General features: G+C 35.1%; 1 non-coding gene across 1 annotated transcript; it reads left to right on the top strand.

Moving 5' to 3' along the window:
- The first annotated feature begins 324 nt into the window (after positions 1 to 324).
- Positions 325 to 432, top strand: LOC112764507 (small nucleolar RNA R71). Its single transcript, XR_003183222.1, has one exon. It is a non-coding gene; the product is annotated as a small nucleolar RNA R71 (small nucleolar RNA).
- The last annotated feature ends 12938 nt before the right edge of the window (positions 433 to 13370 follow it).

The raw sequence follows: 13370 nt of genomic DNA, 5'->3' as shown, positions 1-13370 counted from the left end.
ATCCTTAGTACTACTTGGTGCATTTTGCATTCCAGACAGACTTTGAGAGATCAAATTGACTTGTTGAGTCAATATTTTATTCTGAGCCAAAATGGCATTCAGAGTGTCAATCTCAAGAACTCCTTTCTTCTAACCAGTCCCATTGTTCACAGGATTCCTTTCAGAAGTGTACATGAATTGGTTATTTGCAACCATTTCAATTAGCTCTTGAGCCTCTGTAGGCGTCTTCTTCAGATGAAGAGATCCTCCAGCAGAGCTATCCAAAGACATCTTGGATAGTTCAGAGATACCATCATAGAAAATACCTATGATGCTCCATTCAGAAAGCATGTCTGAGGGACACTTTCTGATTAATTGTTTGTATCTTTCCCAAGCTTCATAGAGGGATTCTCCATCCTTCTGTCTGAAGGTTTGGACTTCCACTCTAAGCTTACTCAATCTTTGAGGTGGAAAGAACTTTGCCAAGAAGGCATTGACTAGCTTTTCCCAAGAGTCCAGGCTTTCTTTAGGTTGAGAATCCAACCATATTCTAGCTCTGTCTTTTACAGCAAAAGGGAATAGCATAAGTCTGTAGACCTCAGGGTCAACCCCATTAGTCTTGACAGTGTCACAGATTTGCAAGAATTTAGTTAAAAACTGATGAGGATCTTCCAATGGAAGTCCATGGAACTTGCAATTCTGTTGCATTAGAGAAACTAATTGAGGCTTAAGCTCAAAGTTGTTTGCTCCAATGGCAGGGATAGAGATGTTTCTCCCATAAAAGTTGGGAGTAGGTGCAGTAAAGTCACCCAGCACCTTCCTTGCATTGTTGGCATTGTTGTTGTTTTCGGCTGCCATGGGTTCTTCTTGTTTAAAGATTTCTGTTAGGTCCTCTACAGAGAGTTGTGCCTTAGCTTCTCTTAGCTTTCGCTTCAAGGTCCTTTCAGGTTCAGGGTCAGCTTCAACAAGAATGCTTTTGTCTTTGTTCCTGCTCATATGAAAAAGAAGAGAACAAGAAAATGTGGAATCCTCTATGTCACAGTATAGAGATTCCTTGAGGTGTCAGAGGAAAGAAAAGTAGAAGACAGAAGTAGAAAATTCGAACTTATCAAAGAAGAAGGAGTTCGAATTTTGCATTAAGGAATAGTGTTAGTCCATAAATAGAAGGATGTGAGAAGAGGGAAGGTAATTTTCGAAAATTAAGTAAAAGAATTTTGAAAACATTTTGAAAAACATTAATTGATTTTCAAAAATAAGAGTGGGAAAGAAATCAAGTGATTTTTGAAAAAGATTTTGAAATTAGAAGTAAAAAAGATTTGATTGAAAACTATTTTGAAAAAGATGTGATTAAAAAGATTTGATTGAAAAGTTATGGTTTTAAAAAGATATGATTGAAAAGATATGATTTGAAAACAATTTTAAAAGATTTGATTTTGAAAATTAATAACTTGGCTATCAAGAAAAAGATATGATCCAAACATTAAACCTTTCTCAACAGAAAAGGCAACATACTTGTTTTGTTGAATCAAATCATTAATTGATAGCAAGTATCTTTGAAAAAGGAAAGAAATTGATTTTGAAAACATTTGATTGAAAAGATATGATTTGAAAAAGATTTGATTTTGAAAAACTTTTGAAAACTTGAAAAAAAATGATTTGAAAACAAAATCTTCCCCCTTGTGCCATCCTGGCGTTAAACGCCCAGAATGGTGCACATTCTGGCGTTTAACGCCCAAACTACTACCCTTTTGGGCGTTAAACGCCCAGCCAGGCACCCTGGCTGGCGTTTAAACGCCAGTCTGTCTTCTTCACTGGGCATTTTTGAATGCCCAGCTTTTTCTGTGTGATTCCTCTGCAGTATGTTCTGAATCTTCAATTCTCTGTATTATTGACTTGAAAAGACACCAATTAAAAATATTTTTGGATTTTTAATAATAAGGAATAATCAAAATGCAACTAAAATCAAATAATAATGCATGCAAGACACCAAACTTAGCAGTTTGTATACCATTGACACTAACAAAATGAGAATGCAACACTCAAGTCAATAGAATTCAAAGATCAAAACAAGGAAATCATCAAGAACAACTTGAAGATCAATGAGGACACATGCATGAATGCAATAAGAACAGAAACATGCAATTGACATTAAACTTAAGATGAGACTCTAGACTCAAAAAAGAAATATTTTTGGATTTTATGATTTTATAATTTTTTTTTGGATTTTTCGAAAATTATGTAGAAAAAGAAAATAAAGGTATCAAAATTCTTAATGAGAATTCCAGGAATCATGCAATGTTAGTCTAAAGCTTTAGTCTAAAGAAATTAGACATGGCCGGCCAAGCTTCAGCAGGACATTGCATTCAAGAGCTAAATTGATGAAGATCAATTAGTTTTGGTGATGATAAGAACATCACCTTGAAACACTAGAATTCATTCTTAAGAACTCTGAAGAAAAAATACCTAATCTAAGCAACAAGATGAACCGTCAGTTGTCCAAACTAAACAATCCCCGGCAACGGCGCCAAAAACTTGGTGTTGTTGCCGGATCTTGGCACTGATATTACCAAAAGCTTGCTCAAAACTTGAACAATCCCCGGCAACGGCGCCAAAAACTTGGTGCGCGAAATTGTGAACAATACTTTTTCACAACTCTCATAATCCCCGGTCATGAGCCCCAAAAACTTGGTAGCTCAGTACCATGGCATTACACAACTTCCCACAACTAACCAGCAAGTGCACTGGGTCGTCCAAGTAATAAACCTTACGCGAGTAAGGGTCGATCCCACGGAGATTGTTAGTATTGAAGCAAGCTATGGTCATCTTGTAAATCTTAGTCAGGCAAACTCAAATGTATATGGTGATGAACGAAAATAACATAAAAGATAAAGATAGAGATACTTATGTAATTCATTGGTAGGAACTTCAGATAAGCGCATGAAGATGCCTTCCCTTCCGTCTCTCTGCTTTCCTACTGTCTTCATCCAATCCTTCTTACTCCTTTCCATGGCAAGCTTAAGCAAGGGTTTCACCGTTGTCAGTGGCTACCTCCCATCCTCTCAGTGAAAGCGATTGCATATGCTCTGTCACAGCATAGCGGAATTCATCTGTCGGTTCTCAATCAGGCCGGAATAGAATCCAGTGATTCTTTTGTGTCTGTCACTAACGCCCCGCCTTCAGGAGTTTGAAGCATGTCACAGTCATTCAATCATTGAATCCTACTCAGAATACCACAGACAAGGTTAGACCTTCCGGATTCTCTTGAATGCTGCCATCAGTTCTCGCCTATACCACGAAGATTCCGGTTAAAGAACCCAAGAGATATTCACTAGAGCCTTGATTGCTTGTAGAACAAGAGTGGTTGTCAGTCACCTTGTTCATGGGTGAGAATGATGATGAGTGTCACGGATCATCACATTCATCAAGTTGAAGAACAAGTGATATCTTAGAACAAGAACAAGCGGAATTGAATGGAAGAACAATAGTAATTGCATTAATACTCGAGGTACAGCAGAGGTCCACACCTTAATCTATGGTGTGTAGAAGCTCCACCGTTGAAAATACATAAGAACAAAAGTGATCATTGGTTTCGGCCCCAGAGAGGGAACCAGAAGAACCAAGATGAAAATACAATAGTAAAAGGTCCTACTTATAGAAAACTAGTAGCCTAAGGTTTACAGAGATGAGTAAATGACATAAAAATCCACTTCCGGGCCCACTTGGTGTGTGCTTGGGCTGAGCAATGAAGCATTTTCGTGTAGAGACTCTTCTTGGAGTTAAACGCCAGCTTTTATGCCAGTTTGGGCGTTTAACTCCCATTTGGGTACCAGTTCCGGCGTTTAACGCTGGGATTTCTGAGGGTGACTTTGAACGCCGGTTTGGGCCATCAAATCTTGGGCAAAGTATGTACTATCATATATTGCTGGAAAGCCCAGGATGTCTACTTTCCAACGCCGTTGAGAGCGCGCCAATTGGGCTTCTGTAGCTCCAGAAAATCCACTTCGAGTGCAGGGAGGTCAGAATCCAACAGCATCTGCAGTCCTTTTCAGTCTCTGAATCAGATTTTTGCTCAGGTCCCTCAATTTCAGCCAGAAAATACCTGAAATCACAGAAAAACACACAAACTCATAGTAAAGTCCAGAAAAGTGAATTTTAAATAAAAACTAATAAAAATATACTAAAAACTAACTATATCATACTAAAAACATACTACAAACAATGCCAAAAAGCATACAAATTATCCGCTCATCACTAATCTTCAAACCCTTCCGAAGCACCTTGACACACTCTCAAAAATCGACATAACTCCTCAAATTTGCTGGTGTATTCTTTCACCATCATAGAACCCTGCTTCAACTGCATAAGCTCTAACTCTTTAGCCGCCCTAACTGAGCTCGAAAAGTATTTCTTATAAAATTCAACTTCAAAATCATCCAAAGTTATTATAGCATCACCTTGCTGTAGTAGACGACTAGCTCCCTACCACTAGAATTGTACTTCTCCCTCAAACTTATACGCGGAAAATTTCACATATTGCTCCTCTGGAACGTGCTAAGCTTGCAGAGCCCTTTCCATGGCTAAGAACCAGTTATCCACTTCAGTCAGATTAGTTGTACCCCTAAAAGTTGGTGGATTTACCTTCAGAAAAGCAGCCAACGTTATTAGCCCTCCATTAGTCCCATTGCCACAATTTTTTCCATTGCCATTACTAGCCTGCTACTCCAGCATTCAGCAGTGACCTGCATAGCAGAACGCATGTTCTCTAATACGGCCATAAATTTCACCAGGTTATTCCCAGTCGGTTCTGGTTCCACATTACCTCTCCGTCCTCTCCCTCGACCACGTTCGCATCCACGAGACGCCATTCAGGTTCTTTTCACACCAAACAATTAAGATTAACTTGATCAGTCAAAATATCTTAAGTCTAGTGCTTCAAAGTCCCAAAAGTATGCTCATGAACATGCTATGTTTATCAAGCAGATATCCTAAACAGTATTTACACATAATTCAGAGTAGGCTCTAAAGCATAGTCAGTCCATTCCGCAGGTTCTACGTGAACGAACTACTTTGATACCATAATGTAACACTCTACCACACAAAGCTGTATGCCATAGTTTTAAATCAGAGATGGTGTGGCATTATGACGTATAAAAGCAAAAATACATACATATATTTGAAAGATAAAATATAGCTAGGAGCCTGTGAAGAAAGAAAACAGAAAAATGATATACTGCACTTGAAAACGTTAAAGAAAACAAGCATGGTATATGGAAAAGAGCGAGACATATAAATATATACACAAGATTCAGAAAGATACATAACAACACTAGTCTCGACCTACAAAGATAAGGCCGGCTAGATAGTATAATACAACCTGTTTCTCCATAATCAACCTCTAAGAGGGATATATAGTTACAATATAGAAAAATAGAGAATAACAACATCTAAAGCAAAATAAAAAGTCCCAAAAGATAGTCTTCGCATTCGAGAAGAAACCAGCACTCTCAACGAGGTGCATCGCATCCTGCATCTGTAAAATAAACAATTCCCAAAACGAGTGAGAACCAAAAGGTTCCCAGTAGGGTAATAATTTCAAATAGAGATAATGTAAAAAGATATAAACCAGCTAGGCAATCCTATACTCTGATCAACCCAAAGTTCAAGCCTAGCGTCCTTTCTAAACCAAATAAGGTAATCAGAAACTAAATATCAGCTAATTAGTGCTCTCAAATTTCCAATTTTTCTCAATATAAGTTATTAGTATTCTCATTATCACAATGTTTTAAACTCAGTAATTTAGTATCAAAATTCAGTTTTTCACATCACATCGGAACTACCGTCAGCTGATAAACCCCAATTTGACGGTTTATCTTGTATTGAATTTAGAGTATTTTGACGACCTTTTCTCACATTTAACCTATGAATTAGCATGGTTTTGTAATCTCTCCCGTATTTGTGCTTAAGTGTAAAAACATGCTTTTTAAGCCTTATTTTGATGAATTCTAATTCCTCTTTGATTCCATAAGATGCCTTGATGTGTTTGCTAGTAATTCCAGGATTGAAATAGGCTAGGCATGGATCAAAGGAAGCAAGGAAGGAAGCATACAAGTGGAGAGAAGCATGAAAAGTCAAAGAAGTGGAATCAGCCAAGCACGCGCACGCGCACAAGGCGCTCGCACGCACATTGCAGAATCGACCAAGGGCGCGCACGCGTACCGTGTGCGCACGCGTCGCAGTCCGCACATGACTTCATTAAAGCAACACGTGCCTGGCGATTTGGAAGGGTTTCTGAACCCATTTTGGCGCCAATTGCTGATAGAGGGGAATAAAAGGATCAAGGATTGAAGGGGAAGACATCTTGGAATCATTTTTAGCATCATTAGGATTAGGATTAGTTAGTTTTTAGAGAGAGAAGCTCTCATTTCTCTCTAGAATTAGGATTAGGTTTAGGTTAATCTCTCTTCTTAGATCTAGGTTTAATTCATGCTTTGATTCACTTTTCCTTTATCAATTCTTAATCTTCTCCTTTCCCTCTTTCTAGTTATGTGCTTTAATAATTGTAATTCTTCACTTTGTTTTGATAGATTGTTGTTTCTTTGTTTTCTTTCAATAATGCAATTTGAGGTAATTCATGATAATTGTGGTTTCCTTGAATTGTTGTTGTTAATTCTTTTGCAATAATTGTTGTTAGATTTTATTCTTGTTATCAATTTACTATGCTTTCTTTATATGCCTTCCAAGTGTTTGATGAAATGCTTGAGTAATTAGTGACTCTTGAGTTATCTAATTCCTTTGTTGATTGATAATTAGAAGTTGCTAATTGATTTGAATGCCTCTAAAGCTAGTCTTTCCTTTAGGAGTTGATTAGGACATGAGGAATCAAATTGATTCATCCACTTGACTTTCCTCCATGGTTAGAGGTTAACTAAGTGGGAACAATGGATAATTTGTCATCACAATTGAGGAGGATAACTAGGATAGGAATTCTAGTTCTCATATCTTGCCAAAAGCTTTGCTAGTTGTTAAAAACCCCAAATATAACTCACAACCAATAACAAGACACTTCATTACAATTCCTAAGGAGAACGACCCGAGGTCCAATACTTCGGTTTATAAATTTTAGGGGTTTGTACTAGTGACAAACAACTTTTTGTATGAAAGGATTATTGTTTGGTTTGGAAACTACACCTTACAACGAGATTTCATTAGTGAAATTCTAAACCGTCAAAAATCCATTCATCATCAGCGTCACCACCACTATCATAAAGGATCTTTCAGTTGTCCAAACAAATACAAAATAATAAAAAAAATACACAAATAGAGAGAACAGATAGAGCAATTAGATCAAATAGCATACAGATACAGTTATTCAATAAGGCAAGCCAAATATAAGATGCACACCTAATCAATACACACAAATGCAAATGATGCATGTCTGCCCTATGGCAAATGAGTTCATCTGTCAGTCATACAGCCAAACCCGACATATCTGGTAGTGAACCTTGGACAGTCCTTCGGTGCGCGCATCCCCAAGAGGTATTCACTTCTCTTTGAGGAATCATTTGGAAAGGTATATGTGTTTGGCCACATCTTGCGATGGAGGATCAACAAAGTCTTAAATCTCAACTCGGAGCAAGTGGAGCGAACCACTACATCTATCCAGGGAGTTCCAATCCTCAACCCAAAACAAGTAAGGCGAACCACACCGTTGCATCTACTCAGGGAGGTATCATATCAATCAAATTTAATTCATTACGCAAGCAGGATAACACACAGACCTCGCCATAAACAGATATTTAATTAATACACAAGCGGGATATCAATCAGACCTTGCTAATCCAGCCAATCAGGCCATACTCAGTCATCATCAATCTCATTGTTCATGTTTTATGTCAATTTAGTATTTAGTAAGTTCATTACTCACAAAATTTCATCAATATTCATTAACTTTAATCCACAATCTCATCCAAAATATCAATTTAATCCAATCTATATGTTCACACTCATTCCTGAGCCTAAACTATTTTAATTTTATCAATCCAATCAATTTAATCCAATCTCTATAAAATTTTGATTTTTTCATTTTTAAACTATTTTAAAGATTTTTTAGCTAGCTTTGATTTGAGATAAATTTCATACGAATCCAAGCTACGAGTGCCAAGTTATGGCGTGCTGAAGTTGTTCAAAATTCTGTTTTTATCAATTTTATCAATTTGTCCACTTTCACCAAAATTCAGTTCAATTCATTTTCAAACCATTCTAAAACCTCTTCTATGCATTTCAACACTCACTCATTATCTTATATCCATTCCATACCTAACCAAACAAGCTCCAACATAATCATTCCAATTTCATAATTTTTCCATCAAAATCAGACTAACAAGCTATTCATATAATCAAATCCTCATCAATCCAACAATAATTCACTTATGGCAAATTCATCACTTACCGTGTCTTACCATATAGGGGATATCTCACTCTATCTCAATTTTTGGCCTAATTCTCTACCAATTAATATATTAATGATCATACCACAATATTCATTTATAACCTTAAATCTATATAATCATACATAGCTCACCCAACACACAATTTATACAATTAACTATATCACAATCCATCATCAACATCTTCATTCAACGCTAATCTAAGGGCAACTAACCTAGGTTTTTACATAGTCTTACACAATGCCTATCCAAAATCAAGACCCGTACCTTCGTTGACGGCAGTCTCAACCTCGAAAACTCTTCTTCGGCAATTCCCATCTTCACCGGCTTAAACTCTACCAATTCCACACCAAAGTGATCCAAGGAGTCCAATCCTGTACAAAATTCACCAGGCAAGGTCCGCTTCACCTCAAAATCAATCTAAACAAGCTCTATTCCATCTAATCACAAAATTTTCACATAATTCATACCATGTTCATAACTCAAATTTAAACTAAACAATGGAAAAATATTCTCTTACCTTATTCTTTGTAGCCTTGGTTCAAAGCCCTACTAGAACTCAAGATTAAACATCCACTAAACATAAAAAAATTCAATTTTTTTTTCAACACCCAAACCAAAATACAAAAGTGAAAGAGAAAAGAAGAACAGGGAAACAATTTCAAGCTTCTTACTAGAATGGTTACATTGAATCAAAGAGCACAGCAAGCGCGACGTATGGCCGTAAACGAGTCTTCGATCAAAGCTACGGATTAGAAGTTATGGATAAAAAAAGGTGATGATGAATAGTATTTTAGGGCTTTTGGTTACTCTCTCCTTCTCTTCTCCGTGGAACTCAATGAAGAAAGAGAAAATGCTGAATCTTGGCTTGTACAGGGTAGTTATGTATGTAGACTTGAGCCCAACATAGGCCTAGTTCACTTGTTTTAGTTTATTAGTCCAATTTTAGACCAAAATCTCTAAGATTAGTATTTTAATTCATATTTTAAATATTTTTATTTTTTTTAATTATGAAATTTTAAATTTTTAATCCTTTTTATTCATAATCAATTTATTAGTTAATTATTCATTATTTAATTGGATTTTACGTATAAAGTAAAAAGGAACAACATAGTTTAATGGCAAGAGGAGCATGCAATAACAAGGAGGCTCTAGGTTCAAACCACATCTTCAACAATTTTAAAATTTTCTCTAGAACGATTCGGTTGGATACTGGACCAGTTGTAAATTTGGTTTCATTAGTTTTTCAGTCGAACCGGTCGGTTTAGTCTGATTCTTACAACTATGTACTCATCAGGTATTTGTACTTGGTTATTGATATCTAATTCATCTTATTACAATATTATTTTAACAAAAATAGATCAATAAAATTACTTTATTACTTTTGCTGCGTGTTATGAATACATAAAAGTCTTTCACAATGTGTCTGATGTAAAAAGAACCTCTGATAAAAATTCATATTTTTGCACCACCAAAGATTTTAAATTGCCAAATAAATTATGATGTTCTTTAACATACCAAAAGTCTCTCAACTCTAGATAATTAGACAAGGTCAAATGTCTGAATCTATAAAATGATACCTGTTTAATAAAATTTAAATATTAGCAGACAGAAAAGAAAAAAGAAAAACATAGTAACAAGAAAAGTATGGTCAAACAACATTTAAGCATGCATGTGTGTGGATCTTGTTGCTATGATTTCTCCTTAACTAAAAGTCAACGATAGATATAGGAGAAATTTAATTAAAATGATAATTAAGACAAACCTTATCTTCAAACATCTATCTTATTTATTGTTCCATTCAAGTCTGCCTCCAATAATTTTGTTTACAACAATACTAAGGAATCAAGAGGGTACCAGTAAAAAATCAGTCAAATGTCTGTGGGTGAATCCAAAACCTCTACGTGAATGGTGTTTATGCTAGGTATTAGGATGTTTCTTTTACTAAGTATCAGAATATTTCTTTTCCATACTAAATGAATGTTCTTTTATATATTTTATAAATTTTTTTAGGGATTGTTGGAAGCAGAGTTGCTGATCCCCGCCCCTAATTCTCCAATGTATCATTCAGAATTTTAATTTGGGATGAGAAGTAATTAATATCAAATATTATAAATTAAAAACAAGTAAAATTAATTAAATATAATTATAAATTAATTAAGTTGTTTACTTTTTGGCCGACCACCGCTTGTTTCCATATACTTTTCCTTTTGTTTATTGTAATTTTTTTTCTATTTGAACTTTGTGAAGATCAGGTGTGCTTGTGTCTCCCGTAGAGAAAATTTTCATTCGAGGACATTCTTAATTTTACCAATACATTATCCAACAATGAAAATAGAAGGGAGCATTTGCATGAACAAAACCTACGCAACCTTGACAAGACTCTTTGCTATTGAGTATGTTATCAAATTGATCATTCCATTGCAGTTTGATACCTCCATGTATGTCAAGTAAGCAAAGGTAACAGAAGAAGGCACCAAGTTTACCAGACTAAAACACTGTTTAAAAACCATCATTTCAAGATGTTGAAGAATGGGGTGAATTTCAAATCCTTCTTTGCATATATGATGAAGATCATGTAGCTGATATATATAAAGTAAGGTCCTTTATTCGTGTGCTAGTTTTGACTTCTTCTTCTTCACTAGAAACTCTATGATATCTTGAAATATTTCTGTAAAAGAACTCCATTATCCAACAGTTAGTGATTCCAAAAACCAATATGGAAATGTGATGACTTCAATATCAAATTCGGACACTGTAAGATGTTCAAGGTTCTTGTATTGGTCTTGTTTTGTAATATAACTTCAACATCATTATTATTCACTATCAAAGCATTCAAGTTTGGAAATACCTGATGAATAAAAAAAAGCAATACAGGTTTATATTCCATTAATTATTGTGTGAATATATGACAGCAAAGAATAAAAATATCTCCAATTCTCTAACACGATATATTATTTATCTTCAGAGTTTCTAAAATACTTTTTTTTTATAGAATGAGTGATTTTTTCTTCAAGTAATTAATTGATTACCATAAGATAATCAAAGAGAAATGACATTAAGTTATTACTATATTTAGCTTTTAGAAAAAAATGACAGCTACACTAAATAAAAATAGTGAAGTTCATAATTCTCATATAAATATTATCAATATAGTTTTCTTATGAATATTTAGCAACACAATTCAGCTACTTTATCTTATCTAATTAGATTCTTTACACAAAAATGAAGAAAGACGTTGGAAGTGCTTCAACTGTTAATGGCATACGAATATTAAGAGAAATGCAAATAACTTGCCAAAAGAAAATAAAATTAAAATAAATATTTCTATCATTTTACTCAAGTGACAATTAATAAATTAAAGGTGGACGACAATATGTATTCAATCAAGTTGTTCCCTAATTCAATTTTTGATTTTCATCATGTCATTTGACTCATGCTAATATGCATGGTTAAATTTCATAAAATGACATCATTTTTTATGGTAGACATCAAACAACACGAAGTGAAAAAATGTGTTGGGAAATAACATGATGCATGTGATGTGATGTGGTGTGTTGAAATTATATGAAATTTATATCACTATTTATGATAAACATATTATTTATTTTACAATTAAATTTGGACATCAATTTGAGCTTTACTGAAAAATTTTGCAGAATTGTTTTGTATTTGGATCATAACTTTGAATTATTTGTAGTGCTATAACACATGTTTCTTTGTCTTGTAGGAAAATTAAGAAAATTACTTGCAAATCTTATGAAGATCATTGAAGGTGAATCACAACTATTGATGAGGATGGCTTTTAGGTAAGGTTGCTATACTTCTGAAGTCCAAATATCTTTAGATAGAATCGGTTGAGACGAGTAGTGATGATAAGTTGATAACCTCAATGTGATAGAGCAGCTCATTGAGCCATGATTATATGAGAGCTAATATGTCTTGTAGTAACTAGACGAGACATTGCATGAAATACTTGAAAGGATGACACTTGAAATATCGGGCATCCCAAACACAAAAAGCATCGGTACTTATTTGGAGTTATTAAAGCCTATATTTGGTGAAGCCGCCAATTACTTAATGTGAAGAGTCCCTTTTATTGCATGATATATCGGATTCAGATAACATAGTTTGTAGTCCATATTATGATCATTGTTCTTATGTTAAACCAAGTTCACCGCGTGTTGCATATATAGGGGAAATTTCACATAGAGGATTATTTAGAGAGGAAAAAGATTAAGAAGTCCACATTAATTCAGCCAAAAACTTGAAAATTAGATAATAATTAGATGGAAAAGAAAGTTCTTCTAAAAAAATTCAAAACTAGACAATCAAAACATCCAAAAATTAAAGTAAAAAAAACATTTGAAAGTGAAAAAATAAAACTAATTTCAGGCATTGAATTTATAATTTAGGATTTAGGGTTTATAATTTTGGATTTAAAATTTAAAATTTAGGGTTGAGGGTGGCTGACCGATGACGACAGCAACGAGGTGGCAGCAACGGGGTGGCGGGCGGCAGTAGTGGTGGTGGATGGTTGGTGGTATGGGTGAAATTATAGTATTAGAAAGATGGAAAAAAAAAGTGAGAAGGATGAAAAGATAGAAAAAGTATAAGTAACCAACTCTATATGCAGTCAAGAGGAGCCAACTTTTTAAAAATTCTAGTTTTTAAATTTCAAAAAACTAGTACGCGCCCTTCTCACCTCTCTTATTGCTGATCGTCACTTGTCATTCTCCTCACTAGCTCATCTGCCTCGTTCCCGCGCTGTCAGTGTTTGTTCTCCTCTGCTTCTTCCACGCCTGTGCCTCCTCTGTTAGTGTGATCCCAACCGTCTTGGCTCTGTCGTGGTCGCCGCGATGTCGCTACTCTGTCTCTTCGAATCCTTTTATTGCTGTACTGGCTGTGCCTTTTCCTGCAAATCCACTCACCGAATGTTGTGCT

This window comes from Arachis hypogaea, chromosome 2 (assembly GCF_003086295.3).
Source record: "Arachis hypogaea cultivar Tifrunner chromosome 2, arahy.Tifrunner.gnm2.J5K5, whole genome shotgun sequence".
NCBI lineage: Eukaryota > Viridiplantae > Streptophyta > Magnoliopsida > Fabales > Fabaceae > Arachis > Arachis hypogaea.
This window is presented reverse-complemented; position numbering and strand designations above follow the sequence as displayed.